The sequence below is a fragment of the Dermochelys coriacea genome, chromosome 2 (assembly GCF_009764565.3).
Source record: "Dermochelys coriacea isolate rDerCor1 chromosome 2, rDerCor1.pri.v4, whole genome shotgun sequence".
Taxonomy (NCBI): Eukaryota; Metazoa; Chordata; order Testudines; family Dermochelyidae; genus Dermochelys; species Dermochelys coriacea.
The window spans coordinates 93,166,076-93,183,928 of record NC_050069.1 but is presented as its reverse complement, the minus strand read 5'-3'; positions in this window follow the sequence as shown (position 1 = coordinate 93,183,928).

Genomic DNA, 17,853 nt, shown 5'->3' with positions numbered 1-17,853 from the left:
GGCAGTGTAGATGGTGCACCACTGCTGGCAACTGCACTCCCAGAGCTGGTAGCAACTCCCCTCGTGGGGGTGGTTTTTTACAGCGCTGTGAGAGTTCTCTCCAAGCACTGGTGCCGCAAGTATACTGCCATGTTAAAACACTGCCTTGGCAGCACTTTGACATTGGTAATGAAGACATATACCCTTAGATAAAGATAAACTGGCAGAAGCTTAATTTGGACATAAGGGAGGCACTGATAGTTTGTTAAGGGAAAGTGAGGGGATTATCCTTCCTATCCTTCGTTCATTTAAGAAGTTTTCAATTTGGGGTGCGGCTGGATCCTCAATGACACCTGGAAGTACCGGTGGCTCCAGGGGCCCAAAGCATCATTTTACAACTGCATCTGTTAAACAGATGCAGTTGTAAAATTTTAGACAGGTAAGGCGTGTCGGAGGGGACAAGGAGAGCATGAGGGCCCCGGGGTGGGGAGCAGTCACATGGAGGGTCACGGCCCCCCCTCCCCTGTATTCCTCCCATGAGTGCAGTACCAGCAAGAAATGATTTCTACTTGCACCACTGGCTATAACTCACTTCATCAGATGCATGGAGTGAAAAATACAGTAGGCAGGTATAAATATACAGCACATGAAAAGATGGGAGTTGCCTTACCAAGTGGGAGGGTCAGTGCTAAAGAGGCCAATTCAATCAGGGTTGATGTGGCCCATTCCCAACAGTTGACAAGAAAGGGTGAATATCAATAGAGGAAAAATTGCTTTTTGTAGGGCTAATGAGGCCAATTCAATCAGGGTAGATGTGGCCCATTACATTCACACCAGGGTTGTGTCGCCACTGACCCTTGCCCAGGCACCAGCCCAAGGATGTATCTTCCATCTCAAAGCTTATTGTTGTTAAGATAAGCGGCCTAGCTCCCGAAGGCCTTAGACTCTGCAGTAATTGTCTGTAATGGGGTGACTTTTTAGCCCCACATCTGACCAATTCCAAATGGTCAGGGATTGTTCAAAGTATCAATGGTCAGAATCCCATTGATTTGGGGAGCCATTGGAAAACTGAAAGGGGGAAAGTAGTGGACACATGGAGCCCCTGCCATCTGATTAGCACAGTGGTTCTCAAACGTTTGTACTGGTGACTCCTTTCACATAGCAAGCCTCTGAGTGTGACCCCCCTTTTAAATTAAAAACACTTCTTTACATATTTAACACCATTATAAATGCTGGAAGCAAAGTGGGGTTTCGGGTGGAAGCTGACAGCTCGCGACCCCACATGTAATAACCTTGTGACCCCTGAGGGGTCCCAACCCCCAGTTTGAGAACCCCTGAATTAGCACAAGAGGATTTAAGCACTTGCAATAGTCTAGCTCAAAGAACAGGATGAGAACATCAACTGTTTTTACTGTTTTCTAGCATAACTCCTCATTATCACAGCAGAGTTTCATATGCTGACATGCTGAATTATTTATCACCTGACAGAAAGCAGAATAATGGTGTAGGAGTAATGTGGATATGCACACAACCCTTGATAGGATGGGAAAAATGGAGGATTCTTCTATAAGGGGAGGGAAAAATAGGGGCCACACAAAGCCCAAGTCATGAGGAAGGGGGTGGGACAAGTTGCAGAGAGCCCCCGAAATAAAGGAGGATGGGAGGGTGGCACATGGAGCTTGGGGTGAATGATGTTCCTATAGTCCAAGACCAGAAGTGACCATTGTAATCATCTGGCCTGACCTGTGTAACACAAGCTATAACTATCCCAAAAGAATTCGTACACATATCTTTTAGAAAAACATACAATCTTAATTTCAAAATTTCCTGTAATGGAGATTCCACCATGACCCTCGGTAAGTTGTTCCAATGGTTAATTACCCTCACTGACAGAAGTGTACACCTTATTTCCAGTCTGAATTGTCTAGCTTCACTTCCTAGCCATTAGATGGTATTATACCTTTAATTGCTAGACTGAAGAACCCATTATTAAATAATTGTTCCCCATATAGGTACTTATCAACTGTAATTAAGTCACCCCTTAACTGTCTATTAAGCTAAATAGATTGAGCTCCTTAGGTCTATCACCATAAGGCATATTTTCTAATCCATTTATCATACTTGTAGCTCTTCTCTGAACCCTCTACAATTTATCAACATCTTTCTTGATCTGTGGGCACGAGACCTGAATACAGTATTCCAGCAGCAGTAGCACCAGTGCGAAATACAGATGTAAAATAGCCCCTCTACTCCTATTTGAAATTCCTCTGTTTTATGTGTCTCAGGATCACATTTGCTCTGTTGGTCAGTCACATTGTCAGCTCATGTTCAGATGATTATTCACCATGATCCCCAAATCTTTTTCAGAGTTGCTGCTTCCGAGATAGAGTCCCCCATCCTGTAATTATGGCCTATATTCTTACTTCCTATATATATATATATATATATATAGATTCACATTTAGCCATATTAAAATGTATATTGTTTGCTTGCACCCAGTTTACCAAGCCATCCACACTGCTTTGAATCAGTGATATATCCTTTTCATTTTTTAACGCTTCTCCCAATTTTTGTGCAATCTGAAAATTTTATGGAGGAATGGAAGGAGCTCCTGGTGTGTGCAATAAGCTCAGACTAAATAGCCACCAAGTGTCCAGTCCCCTAGTTATAACCAGTAATTTTTCTACCATGCTATAGATTTAAACAACCTTTTTAATGGTTCTGGACAAATGGACTGCTCCAAGTTTGGATCTGTTCTGTTGGGTCTTATAGGCCTCTGGTGAATCTAAAAAAGCCCACACCCTTTCCCACAGAAATATCTTTACAAAAAAAAAGATGTCAATGGATGTTGCTGATTGAGTTTCACAACTGCACACAAACAAACCAACAGCTGTATAAAATTATGAATGGATCATACAAAAGCACAAAGTAATTAATACCAAATAATGTCTAACTGAAGCTACTCACATTCATGACTCAAAGTTAGATTAGAAAAAAATAGTATTACCATTCTGTTTAGATAATACCAGGATAGAATTTCATGGGAAATCTGGGATGTTTTCCTGACAATACTGAAAGCTGTACGTTTATCGTCTTGTCTTCTGCACCAGGTGAATGTCACCACTTGTGTTTTTATACAGGCCTATTTAAAATATTAAAAGGTAACTTTAATTATATTTATAAAATATAAATTATATGTGGATATTATATGTGGATATAACACCAGATGGCAGTAGGTGATTATTGACAAAATTCAATCTACAAAAGACTCTGTTATGGCAATGCATATTTAATGTACCTAATAAGCAGGTTAAGAGGAATTCTCAGTGCATCAGTTTATAATTCACTTTTGTTTTCTCTTTAGGTTTCCTATTGTCTCGCCCTGTTGGACCACTGGCTTGATTCTGCTGTGACTTCTGTATGCTCTGTGATGATGATTGTCTCATCAGGCCCTGGTAATAGTGTGCTATAGTCTAGATCATGAGAAGGATAAGCAGGTAAAGCTGCCAAATTAGCTCTGGTCCGCTGTCTTTAAAGATTTCAGCGGGGATCCCATCTAGACCTGCTGCCTTGTTGTTCTTCATCTGCTTGGTGGTATTGTGTACCTCATACAAATTGGGAGGGTCTCTGAGCTCATCCCTAAATGGCCATTGAGGGATTTGCTCAAGGACTTCATCTGCAAGCACAGAATTACGGTTAAGGACATCTTCAAAATGTTCTTTCCAGCAAGAATTGATGGCTTTGTTGTCCTTCAGAAGTGTGGTTCTGTCGTTAGAGCGAAGAGGATTCATACCATGGCAAATTGGCCCATTAACAGCCTTGGTGGCACAAAGAAATCACATGTATTGTGGATATCCGTGAGATGTTGGAGTTCTTGTGCTTTCGCAGTCCACCATTTGTTGTTGAGTTCTCTGGTTTTACGTTGGACTTCCAGCCTCACCTTGGCATGGACTTCTCTCTTTATATTACAATTTATGTCATTCTGCCAAGCACGAAATGCCATTCTCATCTCCTTAAAATCTGGATAAAGGAGGAGATACCAAGTGAAATGACGGATGCCCTGACTGTCACCTTCTTCAAGAAAGGGGATAAAGTGGATTGTGGAAATTATCATGGAATCTACCTCCCAGCCATTGCAGGCAAAGTTCTGACATGGATCCTTGCAACCCACCTTCTGCCCTGACAGAAGAAATTTTACCGGAGTCACAGAGTGGTTTCCGACCATGTCATGGAACTGTGGATATGATCTTCACAGCACGGCAGCTGCAAGAAAAGTGTTGTGAAAAGAAAAGAAAAGTGTTGTGAGCAAAACTGACCACTGTACATGGCTTTTATTGATTTAACTAAAGCCTTTGATTCAATGAATAGCTGTGCCCTCTGGACTGTACTTTCTAAGATTGGATGTCCTGATAAACTAAATACATCAATCTCCTAAAATTGCTTCATGATAACATGAAAGCAACTGTTCTGAGCAGCACTGGCTCCCAGAGTGAACCTTTCAAAGTACAAACAGGAATCAAACAGGGCTGTATCATCGCTCCAACCATGTTTGCATTTTTTATTGTCGTCATTCTTTACCTAATTGCTGGGAAGTTTACCGCTGGCGTTGAAATCATTTACAGAATGGACGGAAAGCTGTTCAGGCTTAGCAGGCTGAAAGCCAAGAATAAGATCTCCACAACATCTATTGTGGAACTTCAGTATGCTGATAACACAATCTTTGCCCACTCTGAAAAAGATCTCTAATCTCTTGAATGTGTTTGCCAATGCTTATGCATGTCTTGGTTTCACTCTTAATATCAAGAAGACTAAAGTGCTCTATCAGCCCTCCCCAAATGAAGTATTACGTACCCCATCTATCAAAATAAATGGAGTGGCACCAGTGATGAGCTGCCAAAATCTTAACAACCAGTTCCCTCCTCACCCCACGAGGGGGTCGTGGCCCGCCCCCGCCCCCAGGACTCCTGCCCCACCCCCGCCCCGTGGGACTCCTGCCCCATCCAATCCCCCGCGTTCCTTGATGCCCCCCCCGGGACCGCTGCCCCATCGACCCCTGTCCCCTGACTGCCCCAGATCTGGGCTGGAGGGTCTCGTGGCCTAGTGGGTGCCCACCCTGCCCCACCCCTAAGAGCCAGAGGGACCTGCCAGGGGGTGAGGTGGGGAGTCCTGGCAGTGCTCATCTGGGGCGGCTCCCGGGAAGCATCCGGTGTTATACTAATAAAATAAAAACCAGCAGGATCTTATTAAAGGGGAAAAGGCAAAATGCCACATTTATTGTGAATACAGAAAGAATCATAGCAAGCAGTTAGTTATAGCTATAACATTCCATTCAATTTCATATTTATTCACACATTCATTCATACACACACACACACACACACACACAGGTTCTGCAAGGTTGTTATCATAGTTACCAGCCTTAGAGTTGCTCATTCCAAGCCACTGGCCAGGTGGCCTGGACATGAGGAAGGAGCAGGGCCTCGTCAGATGCACATCTGATGCTCCTGGAAGTTGGTTTGCAGAATCAGACCCCAAAGTTCTCACTTTCTAGAGTCCATTTTTACAGGAATTTCTTCCTATGCCAGTCTATGGGAATTGCTTCATCATGCTGTTGCTGAATCAATCAGCAGATGGCACATTCCTGACGTGCTGCCAGATGTTATCTTGTTCTTTGGTTCTCCCATTCTTGAGGCTGTTGGGTGGATTCCAGTCTGCCCTCCAGGGGTCCTCTGATTATTTCCGCTTGACGCCTTCTTCAGCCGATGGACACTGGATTCTTAGGCTGGCACCTCCCTGATCATTCAGTTATTATCCACACCAAGCATCCATCCACATACATTCTCTATCTCTATTTTAATCACAATTGTTAACAAAAAAGCGAGATGAATACAACAAAAGGACAGGGAGTCTCTGGGTGCTGTTTCTATTGTTACAGAGTATTGCTTTGAGTCTCTCTGTGTGAGTAGTTGTTGTTACAAAGAATTGCTTTGAGAACAGACTCTGTCTTAGAATGTACTAACACAATTAGCAGCTTGCAAGTTTCACACATAGAGGGAGAGAAACGTTACCAAAAACCAAGAGACCTCTCAATTAGTAATACCCTGGAATTTAAACTATGGGGAATCAAACTCATTTATGATTTTAATACAGAACTACTTTAATATGATCCAACACCAGCAGATACCTCTGGTTCCTAGGGGCTGGGTAGCATAACTGGGGGGGAGCAGGGGAGCAGCTGCTCCCCCCACTGATCCCATCAAAAGTGGCACCTTAAGCACCGACTCCATGGCTGCTCCGAGGCTGGAGCACCCACGGGGAAATTTGGTGGGTGCAGAGCAGCTCCCTGCCCTGAGCCCAGCCCCAGCTCACCTCCACCTCCTTCCCTGAACCCCCCACTCTGCTTCTCCACCTCCCTGCTTCCCGCAAATCAGATGTTCGCGTGGGAAGCCTGGGAGGGCTGAGAAGCAAGCGGCGGCTTCGCGCTCAGGTCCAGGGAGGCAGAGGCGAGCTGGGGCAGGGAGCGGTTCCCCTGTGCGCCCCCCGGGTTACCTGCTGTGGCACCCACAGAGTCAGCGCCTAAGGCGCCACTTTTGGCCAGTTCTTAAATTTAGAAGCCCTTTTAGAACCGGTTGTCCCTCACAGGACAACCGGTTCTAAAAGGACTTCTAAATTTAACAACCGGTTCCAGTGAAACAGTGCGAACCGGCTCCAGCTCACCACTGAGTGGCACTGGAGAATGTCGATCATTTCCTCTACCTTGGAAGTCATCTTTCATCCAAGGCAGATATTGATGCAGAAATTCAACATCGCCTGAGCTGTGCCAGTGTAGCTTTTTCTCATTTACAGCACAGGGTTTTTGAAGATCACGACATTTGAACACACACCAAACTTCTTGTTTATCAAGCCATTATTCTCCCAATACTGTTGTACGCGTCCGAAACTTGGACAACCTATAGACACCATTTGAAAGTCCTTGAGAGGCACCATCAATGCTGCCTTTGTAAGATTCTAAAGATCAAATGGGAAGACAGGCGCACCAATATTAGTGTTCTGGAAGAGGCAAAGACCACCACTATCGAGGCAATGATGATCCATCAGCAATTCCACTGGACTGGTCACATTGTCCAGATGCCAGACCATCGCCCCCCAAAACAGGTCCTGTTCTCTCAGTTGAAAGAAGGGCATCGTAACATGGGTGGACAATGAAAGCATTATAAGAACTTGCTGAAGGACAGTTTAAAAAAAGTGTAATATTGACATTAACACTTGGGAGACACTTTGCCCAGGATCACTTAAAATGGAGTAAAGTCCTACGTGATGCTCCCCTGCATTTTGAACTTGCTCGTCAACAAGCTGAAGAGGACAAGAGGCGAAGGAGGAAGGAGAGACTGGATTCCAGTCATGGTCAACAGCCTCCTGCTGAGCCTGAAAACATCTGCTCTCATTGTAATAGAACCTGTGGTTCAAGGATTGGTCTTATTAGCCACCTGAGGACCCATAACTCTCATGGAAGATGATCATACTCAGTAACGAGTGATCGCCCATCATCAGAACATGAGACCAACCTCTAGGTATAGACATAGACAGGGCTAAGTTGTGGCAGGTTTAAAAGGCAAAGACAAAGAACTTGCATTTGATGCAGAATGTGAGAGGAAACAAGTGAAGGAATTTGCAGATGGGCTGAATGGGGACAGAGCTATAGGTGAGGTAGATACATTATGCAGCTGAGTTTCGGATGGATTGGAGGAGTATGAAACAGAGAAAACAGAAAGGAGGAGGGTACAGATGTCAAGACACAAGATGATGAAAACGTGGACAAGTGTTGGTGGTAGGAGAGGTGAGGAACGATTTCTGACCTGTTTTGTCAAATAAAACAGCATAAATTAGTGATAGTGACAATGTTGGGGGAGAAGGAGAAAGTTTAAAACCATTATACTAGGTTGTGAGCTAGAGGGGTAGGGGAGGATGGTAACATCATTGATAGTTAAGGAGATTGGAAGATAAGGGTTTTGGAAAAGAGATAAATACTTCATTTTGTGACATATTTACTCTGAGCTAGCAGCAGGATATTCAAGAGAAGATGTCTGAGGCCACACCTAAATTAAAAAGTTAAGTCAACACAGCTACGTTGCTAGTGAGTGCGAAAAATCCACACCTGGAGTGACGTAGTAAAATCGACCTAACCCCCAGTATAGACAGTGGTAGGTCGATAGAAAAATTCTTACATCAAGCTAGCTCTTGGGGAGGTGGATTAACTACAACAACAAGAAAACCCCTTAGTCACTAGTGAGTGTCTACACTGAAGCGCTACAGCAGTGCAGTTGCAGCGCTGCAGCTGAGCCACAGTAGCATTTAAAAGGTATAGCTACACTTGCAGATGTAGAGCACTTTGAGTTAAACCCACCTTCGGAGAGCGCAGTAGAGAAAGCGCTGCAGTCTGTCCACACTGACAGGAACAAGTGCACTGGTGTGGCCACATTTGCAGCACTTGCAGCGGCATTGGGAGCGGTGCATTATGGGCAGCTGTCCCACAGAGCATTCTCTTCCCATTCTGGCGCTATGGCTTGTGGGAAGGGGGCAAGGGTTGCGGGGCATTCTGGGTCCTGTCCCAACGCCCTGTGATACATCAGTTCGCATCCCAGCAATCCCTGTGCTTCCGTCCACATTTGGCACCATCTTTCAATGTTTTTTGTACTGCGTGCTCTGTCTTCTCTTTCAGTCTGCAGGAATGGAGCCCAAACTGCTGAGAAGATGCTGATGAGTCTCACCAGCATGTCCTGTTTGGCGGTTGAGTTATTCCTTATGATCCAAAGTGACAGAGAGGGCTCCGACAATGATATCAACTTGAGTAATGCATATGACACAAGTTTGCTTGTGGCATTCACGGACATGCTCACCACCGTGGAACACCACATTTGGGCTCGGGAAACAAGCACTGGGTGGTGGGATCACATCATCATGCAAGTCTGGGACGATGAGCAATGGCTGCAGAACTTTCGGATGAGAAAAGCCACTTTTGGGAGACTTCGTGAGGCGCTTGCCCCCACCCTGTGGCACAAGGAAACAAGATTGAGAGCTGCCCTGCCGGTGGAGAAGTGGGTGGCTATTGCAATCTGGAAGCTGGAAACTCCAGACAGCTACCTATTGGTCACTAACCAGTTTGGAGTGGGGAAGTCAACCGTTGGAATCGTGTTGATGCAAGTTTGCAGGGCCATTCATTGCATCCTGCTCAGAAGAACTGTGACTCTGGGTAACGTGCATGACATTGTGGATGGCTTTGCACAAATGGGTTTCCCTAACTGCGTAGGGGCGATAGATGGCACACACATTCCAATTCTGGCACCAGCCTACCTAGCCTCCGAGCACGTTAATCGGAAGGGGTATTTGTGTATGGTTCTCCAGGCACTTATGTATCACCGTGGGCGTTTCATTGACATTAACACAGGCTGGCCTGGAAAGGTGCATGACACTCACATCTTTTGGAACACTGGCCTGTTCAGGAAGCTGGAAGCCGGGACTTTTTTCCCAGACCAGAAGATCACCATAGGGGAAGTCAAAATGCCCATTGTGATACGTGGAGACCCCGCTTAACCTTTAATGCCGTGGCTCATGAAACCCTACACAGGGAGCCTTGACAGCAGCAAGGAGCGGTTCAACAACAGGCTGAGCCAGTGCAGAATGGAGTGTGCTTTTGGCTGTTTAAAGGGCCACTGGCGCTCTCTGTATGGGAAGCTGGACCTGGCCGATGACAGCATCCCCGCTGTTATATCTGCGTGCTGTACCCTCCATAACATTTGTGAAGGAAAGGGTGAATGATTCACTCAGGCATGGAACTGGAGACTGAATTTGAACAGCCAGAGAGCAGGGCTATTAGAGGGGCAAGGATTAGGGATTTGAGGAATTTGAGGCTGAAAGCCACCAGTAATCTCTGGTGCCCTGCACGGGAGTGAAGTGCAGTGATTCCAATGTTAGTGGGAATCTGTGTTTGCTACGCTGACTAGCAGTGCCTGTTTCTTTCCTGGGCTAAAAGAAAAGGAGTACCCGTGGCACCTTAGAGACTAACAAATTTATTAGAGCATAAGGGAAAGGTATCTTTGTTACTATACCAGAGGATTTCTGTATGATTTTTTATTTTATATAGTTTAAAGATCCCAAAGTAATGTTAATTACAAGGCCAAACTGCTCAGCACATCCTGGGACAGAAAGTCTGTTTTCAGAAGAGATAAGACTTTGCAAAAACAACTGTTCCTCGGAACAGCACACACAGACTCCCATCATTCTCGCATTCTTTTTCTTGCTTGTTATGTATGTTATATGGTAAGGGGTTTAAGCAGTTTCATTACACCCTAAGAGTTGTTAAAGTCAGAAGAAATATATGTTGAAATAAAGCTCAAGAATGCATGTGAATAGATGTGTGTAAATAGAAGATGAAGGGTTAGGAGTGCCAGCCTAAGAGTTACCACTTCAGTATCAATTGGCCGAAGAATGCGCTTAGTGGAGATAATCAGATGACCCCCGGAGGGCAGACTGGAATCCACCCAACAGCCTCAAAGATGGGAGAACCAAAGAACAAGATAACATCTGGCAGCACGGAGCTGTAAGGGATGTGCCATCTGCTGATTGATTCAGCAACAGCATGATAAAGCCACCTCCATAGACTGGCATAGGAATAAAACTCCTGTAAAAACAGACCCAAAAGACTAAGAACTTTGAGTCTGGTTCTGCGACCACCCTCCAGGAGCATCGGATGTGCATCTGACAAAGACTCAGCTCCACCCTCATGCCCAGGGTACCTGGCCAGTAACTTGGCATGAGCAACCTCTAGGCTGGTAACTATACAACTTTGCAGAACTTGTGTGGGTGGGAGTGAATGACTGTTTACTTGCTTTGCCTCTTTTGGTATTTTGTGTGAGTGCATGGGATAGAATGTGTATGATTACTTGTTTACTGTGCCTCTTTTTGTATTCACAATAAACGCAGCATTTTGTCTTATCCCCTTTTAAAAGATCCTGTTGGGTTTTATTTTATTGGTATAGCATCTTTTACTTGATGCAATAATAAAGAATGTTTTCAAAGCCAAAAAATCCATTTACTGAAAGGATAACTCATTTATTGAAAAGAAACACAACTGCTAGGAAAACAGAAAGGGCAAGGGGGTGGGGTGGGGAATAGTACATCACAGATTTGCGTATGTCCTGTTATCATACTCAGCCTTCCTGTCTGGAGTTCTGTGCAATGAGTGCTGCACTTCAGGATGGCTATAATGCATGTTGATGGGGGTTGAGTGCAGTAGGTAAGGGTTGTAGTTTTCAGAGTGGAGGTGGGGTTGGCCCCAAGTATCATGTCCAGCTCTTTGTAGAAACGGCAGGTGGCAAGGGCAGCACCGGAGAGGCTGTTTGCCTCACAGCCTTTGCGGTAGGCATTCCGCAGCTCCTTCACTTTAATCTTGCACTGCAGTGCATCCCAGTCATGGCCCCTTTCCATCATGTCCCTTGATATCTGCCCAAAGGTACTGTAATTCCTGCGGGTGGAGCGCAGCTGGCATTGGGACAGCTTCCTCCCCCTAAACACTGATGAGGTCCAGCACCTCGCCATTGCTCCATACTGGGGATCGTCTGGCACATGGAGGCATGGTCACCTGGAAAGATTTGCTGAGAGCATTCCATGCCTGGCTGAGCAAACAGGAAGGGGATTTTCAAAATTCCCAGAGAATTTAAAGGGCGGATCTGATGGTTGATCACCTGAAGACAGGGCACTAGAGTTCAAAGTGATGACCAGAGTGGCTAGAACAGGCATCGTGGGACACTTCTGGAGGCTGATCAGAGCGCACTAACAGCGCATCCACACTGGCGCCACGACGCTCCAGTGGGGGCGCACAAAATGTTATTCCACTCACCAAGGTGGAATACCAGGAGCAGACCAGACGCGGAGTCAGAGCGCTCTACGTGCCTTGCCAGTATGGACGGGCAATGAGCTAGTGCACCCAGGGTTCCTTTAACGGGCTGTAACTCGCAAGTGTAGCCAAGCTCTAAGTGTCAACATACTTTCAGACACTTTAAATTGCAAATCTGAATGCAGAGGAAGAGGTTGGCCAGAAAAAGATTTGCAAATCATTCTCATAGAAATTAGGTCAATTGATTTGTGTCTTCTTACTCCAAAGGGGAATCAATTACAGCAAGGTTGTGGAGGATTCTGAAAAACAATAAGATAATTTTGAACTGGATCCCAAAATGTTTGAGGAGCTACTGAGAGTTACATTGCAAGAATCACCCTTTAAAGAAGACACCAAACTGATTTGCAGGGGTATAACCATCACATGCTATCAAAGGCACTTTACATACTTCCAAGCATTTGTAAAAACTCTGGAGGTTAATTTATAGTAGGTTAAATAAAAAGGAATAAAATACATGAAAGCAAGTAAAGTTGGTCACACTTGGTGTTTCCACTGCTGTAATTAAAAATTTTATTCATATTATTTGTTGGGATGGTATAATAAAACTACAGACATTTGAAACACAAAGTGATTTTACTTTATAATGATACAGCAAAAAAGTGATACAATTCCCATGCCCTCATCTAGGACCATCCAGTCATTGCTAAGCAGAAATAAAATAGTGTGTCCTTTCTTAAAATATGTTTATGGACATATTTATGGACATATATAAAAATTCAATTATTTATTGGTTCTTTGAACATTTGTTGGTCAGTCATTTTTTGTGAGTAACAACATTAATGCTGCTTATAAGTTCTCTAATTCACAGTACTGTTCCTGAATGAGGGTTTTTTGTTTGTTTCTGATGAAAGATGACTTTCTTGTACCGTACTCTGTTGATTATAAAGAATAGGGCTTCATTTTTTCCCAGAAGAATTGTTTCCAGTCATACAGAGTGAGTCATCTGTCAAACAATCCATTCTTTTACAGCATGTATGATTCAGTGATTTAATCAAAGTTTAAAAATCTCAAAGAACTAGTAAAAATATAATTTCTGTCAGATTTAAAATATAATGAACTTCTTAAATCCAGAATATCAATATGATATATTTTTAAAGACTGATGGCCAGATTCTCAGCTTGTGGAGTCTGTGGAGATAGGCCAGTTTACATCAGCTGAGGATCTGGCCTGAAATTCAAAAACAGAAAGATCCTAGTTAATGCATTATTAAACAGAAATTGACTCATAACTAATCTATGTGTACCTCCAGCTGCAGTTAAAAATGGCACTCTACCGGAACACCACTTAATTCAAATGGCATTTGTGATGCACAGACTAGGAACAATGGCCTTTTGATGCTGGGAACCCACCTCAGCACTGATAGAAAATGATCCTACTGCCTAAGCAGTATTAAACAGGTTAGTTTTAAATTGATGATAAAATAATCATAATAAAGTAAAACCTTATACCATGCTCACTTCTCTTCCTGTCCCAGTGTTTTATTATAGGACATGAATGTAAAATGAGAGAGAAGGTCCTCTCATGGATCAAAAACTGGTTAAAAGATAGGAAACAAAGAGTAGGAATAAATGGTCAGAGAAAGGTAAATAGCAGGGTCCCCCAACGATCTATACTGGGGCCAGTGCTGTTCAATGTATTCATAAATTATCTGGAAAAAGAGGTAAACAGTGAGGTGGCAAAGTCTGCAGATTATATAAATTGCTCAAAATAGTTAAGTCCAAAACTGACTGAGAAGAGTTACAAAGGGATCTCACAAAACTGGGTGACTGGGCAACAAAATGGCAAATAAAATTCAGTGTTGATAAGCGCAAAGTAATGTACACTGGAAAACATAATCCTAACTATACATACATATTACAAAATGATGAGGTCTAAATTAGCTGTTACCACTCATGAAAGAGATCTTAGAGTCATTGTGAATAGTTTTCTAAAAGCATCAGCTCAATGTGCAGCGGCAGTCTAAAAAGCTAACAGAATATTAGGAACCATTAGGAAAGGGATAGATAATAAGACAGAAAATATCATAATGCTACTATATAAATCAATGGTACGCCCACACCTTGAATGCTGTGTTCAGTTCTGGTCACCCCATCTCAAAAAAGATATATTAGAATTGGAAAAAGTACAAAGAAGGGCAACAAAAATGATTAGGGGTATGGAACAACTTCTGTATGAGAACATTAAAAAGATAGGGGGTTTTCAGCTTAGAAAAGAGACAATGTGACAGAGATCTAAAAAATCATGAATGGTGTGGAGAAAGTGAATAGGGAAGTGTTATTTACCCTTTCACATAACACAAAAACCACTGATCCGTCACCCAATGAAATTAATATGCAACAGGCTTAAAACAAAAATAAGTAACTATTTCTTCACAGAATGCACAATCAACCTGTGGAACTCATTGCCGAGGATGTTGTGAAGGCCAAAAGTATAACTGAATTCAGAGAAAAAAATAGATAAGTTCATGGAGTTCTTACCCAAGATGGTAAGGAGTGCAACCTCATGTTCTCGCTATCTTTAAACCTTTGACTGCCAAAAGCTGGGACTAGATGACAAGGGATGTATCACTTGATAATTGCCCTGTTCTGTTCATTCCCTCTGAAGCATCTGGCACTAGCCAGTACTGGGCTAGATGGACCATTGGTCTGAACCAATACAGCCATTCTTATGTACTATACGTACGTGTGATATCTTCTTTGATCTTACTGAAAGGTTTTCCACATGTGTGCATTGCAGGAGGGTTGGTATTTCAGTATCACCAACTTCAAAAGTTAACAACTCATGAGGTTAAACCCCCCAAAATAGTGAGATTTAAAACAAAAAAACCACTATTTTTGGGGAAAATTATACTGTGTTTTTACTGTTGAGTTCTCCCTGCCCAACTCCTGCGTGTGTGTGAAACTACTGTTGCAAACTTGCATAAATTTAGAAAGTGATTTCGGCCACTGCTGCAGGAGCTTTTATTGGATGCCTGATGGTGTGGAGCTTCCTGCTTCTCTCCAAACACATCATTAATTCTTTGCCCCAGCCCCCACATCTGCCTGCCTCCCAGACCACTAATTAATTCTGCACCCACACCAGTTCTGCTCCTCAGCCTCCACATCAGTACTGCACCCCCTAAACCCACATAAATTCTGCCCTCACATCAGTTCACCTTCTTCAGTCTCCACATCAATTCTGATCCCCGCCATACTCACACTCAGCTCCTTCTGCAGCTCCTGAAGTTCTTCATCTCTTTTCTCAAGCTTGGGAGTACAGCAGGGTCCCCTTCTTCTCCTTCCCAGACCTGCAGGGAGTGATTCACAGCTGCAGGGGTTTGCTGCCAAAGTTTTCAAGAAAGTTAGATGACTGAACTGGTGAAGTACTGATCTAAGCACCTGGAATCAGAGTTTGCTGGAGTGCACTACACCAGCTTTTAACAGCAGCAGCCCCTTCTGCAGGGGCAAAGATAATAGTTTCTTCATTTCCATTTATTTAACTAGTTAATTCAAAGCTGAGAAAATGACAGGGAGTTGGAAAAGCAGGACAGCTTGTTTTCCTCTTCCAATCTATGAATAAAACTAGGTGAGAGAGTGTAAGTTCTGTTTGTTCTAAAATATTGAAGGACATGGTGACCAGACACAATCTGTTCAATTTACTAACTACACATAATATTTCCTTTGTTTAATAAATCCATTTGTTTAAAATGCAAAACGTATCTTATTAAACTTACTCTTTTTTTTCTTATGTATCCAGTACATTTAAGGTAATTTTATTTAACTAGTAAAAACAATTTTAAAATGCTGTTTAAGTGCATTTTTAATTGAATTCAAATTTTCCTCCAAATGCAGCTTGACACAAATCACATAAAAATAATAAACATATCATTCACCATTTCCTAACATAACACAAAAACTTAAAAATTAAGAATCTGAACAGCTATCTGTTGAGGTATAGAATTGCTTAAACATGTATAGATAGAGTATATCCTCCAAGTTAGCAATAAGAAGTACCAAACTTAGTGTAAAGTCTATATTTAGTTGCAAATCAATATTGTAATGGTTATCAAATAATGATAATCAACCTTTTTTTAAAGGAAAATAACTAAAAAGTACAAATGCAAAACAAGAATAATATTGATTGTTTAAATCAAGGTTTCCTGCTTGCTGATTTCAGCCATGATTAAAATCTGTGATTTAAATTATTTTGATCTAGATCAATCTACCCTAGCTTGATTCCTCAAAGTCAATACTGATGTGACGTGTATTTGTGAATACAATTGCCGCAGGGAAAAATGTCTTCTTCATCTATTCCCAATTCCAATACTCACTTCACAGAAAAGTACCACAAAAAAGACCACTTCCAAATAGTTATGATGGATGAGCGTTCAGCTAGTGCTGACCTGAGTCCTGGATTTATTTCTTTTTATGGCTTCTCACTAGGGAAGTGAGTCCAATCCTGGATTTGCATGTCTTGCAAATGTTGTCATTGGGGGAGGGTTTGAAGCCTTCTGACGTGCTCCCTTCTCCTGCAAAGACCTCACATAACACTCCTCAAAAGTGGACAGGGCCTCATGGCACAGACCTCTCCAGCTGGGTCTGTCCAATGCAACAGTTCCCAGGTTGTAATGTCTATTTTGCATGCTTTGAGGTTGGCCTTCAAGGTGTCTTTATATCTGAGGATGGGTCGACCCTTAGAGCGGGTTCCTGTATTCAGCTGGTTGTACAGCACTGCTTTCAGTATACAGCCCACGTATAGGCTGTACAGCTCCATGCAGCCCACATGTCTGACCCAGCAAAGCTGAGCCCTGATTAGCATGCTTTCAGTGCCAGGGATTTGGCACCTCTCAAGGACTTCAATGTTGGGGATCCTGTCCTGCTACTTGATGTTGCAGATGGATCATAGGCAGCGAAGGTGGAAGCTCTCCAGCAATTTGATGTGCTATTGGTAGAGTGACCGTGCCTTACAGCAGTAGAGGAGTGAGGTAAGTACAACAGTGCAATAGATGTTTATTTTGGTTTTGAGGCAGACTTCATGCTCCCTTCAGAGCCTGTGCGTGAGCCTGACAAATGCCAAGCTGGCCTTTGCCAGGAGCTGTGTGATAACATCCAACATGGCATTGCTGGAAAGTATGCTACCCAGGTACCTGAATTTCCTAACTGAGTTGAGCAATATGTTGTCAATTGTGATGCTGAGATCATGATACTTGCGATGCTGGTGGTCTGGCACTAGCTGGTACATGACCTCTTGTCTTTTTCAAGCTGATTATGAAACCAGAACATTTTGAGGCATAGGCAAAGCCATGTTCTTGAGTATGTGTGTGTAATGAAGGCACAGTCGTCAGAGAACAGGAGCTTTCTAAATAGCTGTTCAATTACCTCAGTATGGGCCCTGAGTCGCTGTAGATTAAATAGATCCCCCATCCAATCTGAACTGGATGTGTACGCCTCTGGAATGTGAACAAGACCATGGCCGAAAAGACAATGGGAAAGAGTCACATTATGCATCCTTGTTTGGTACCATTGGTGACAGGGAAGGCTTCTGATGAGTCATCATGCTCCATCACCATGGCATATTGCCATTGTGAAATGAGCAGATGACAGCAATCATCTTCTCTGGGCAACCAACTTTACTGATGCTAATTCCAGCCAATGATCCAAAAACGTAAATCTGTAGGAACATGTACATAATCAATTCCATAATAGTACTATGATTAGTTGTTATACTAACATCATTGCACAAACATTCTTTAAAGATACACTTTTCTCCTCTTTACTCTTACACCAATAATTATCAGGTACTAGTCCTGCCCTAAGACAATACTGCTCAGTGTACAGAACAATCCCCAGGGGATCCAAAGCACCACTAAACTCAGAGCTGCTGTGGATACCTTTTTCAGCTCTCACACAAATTTCTTGATCACTGAGCCTTGGCATTCATTG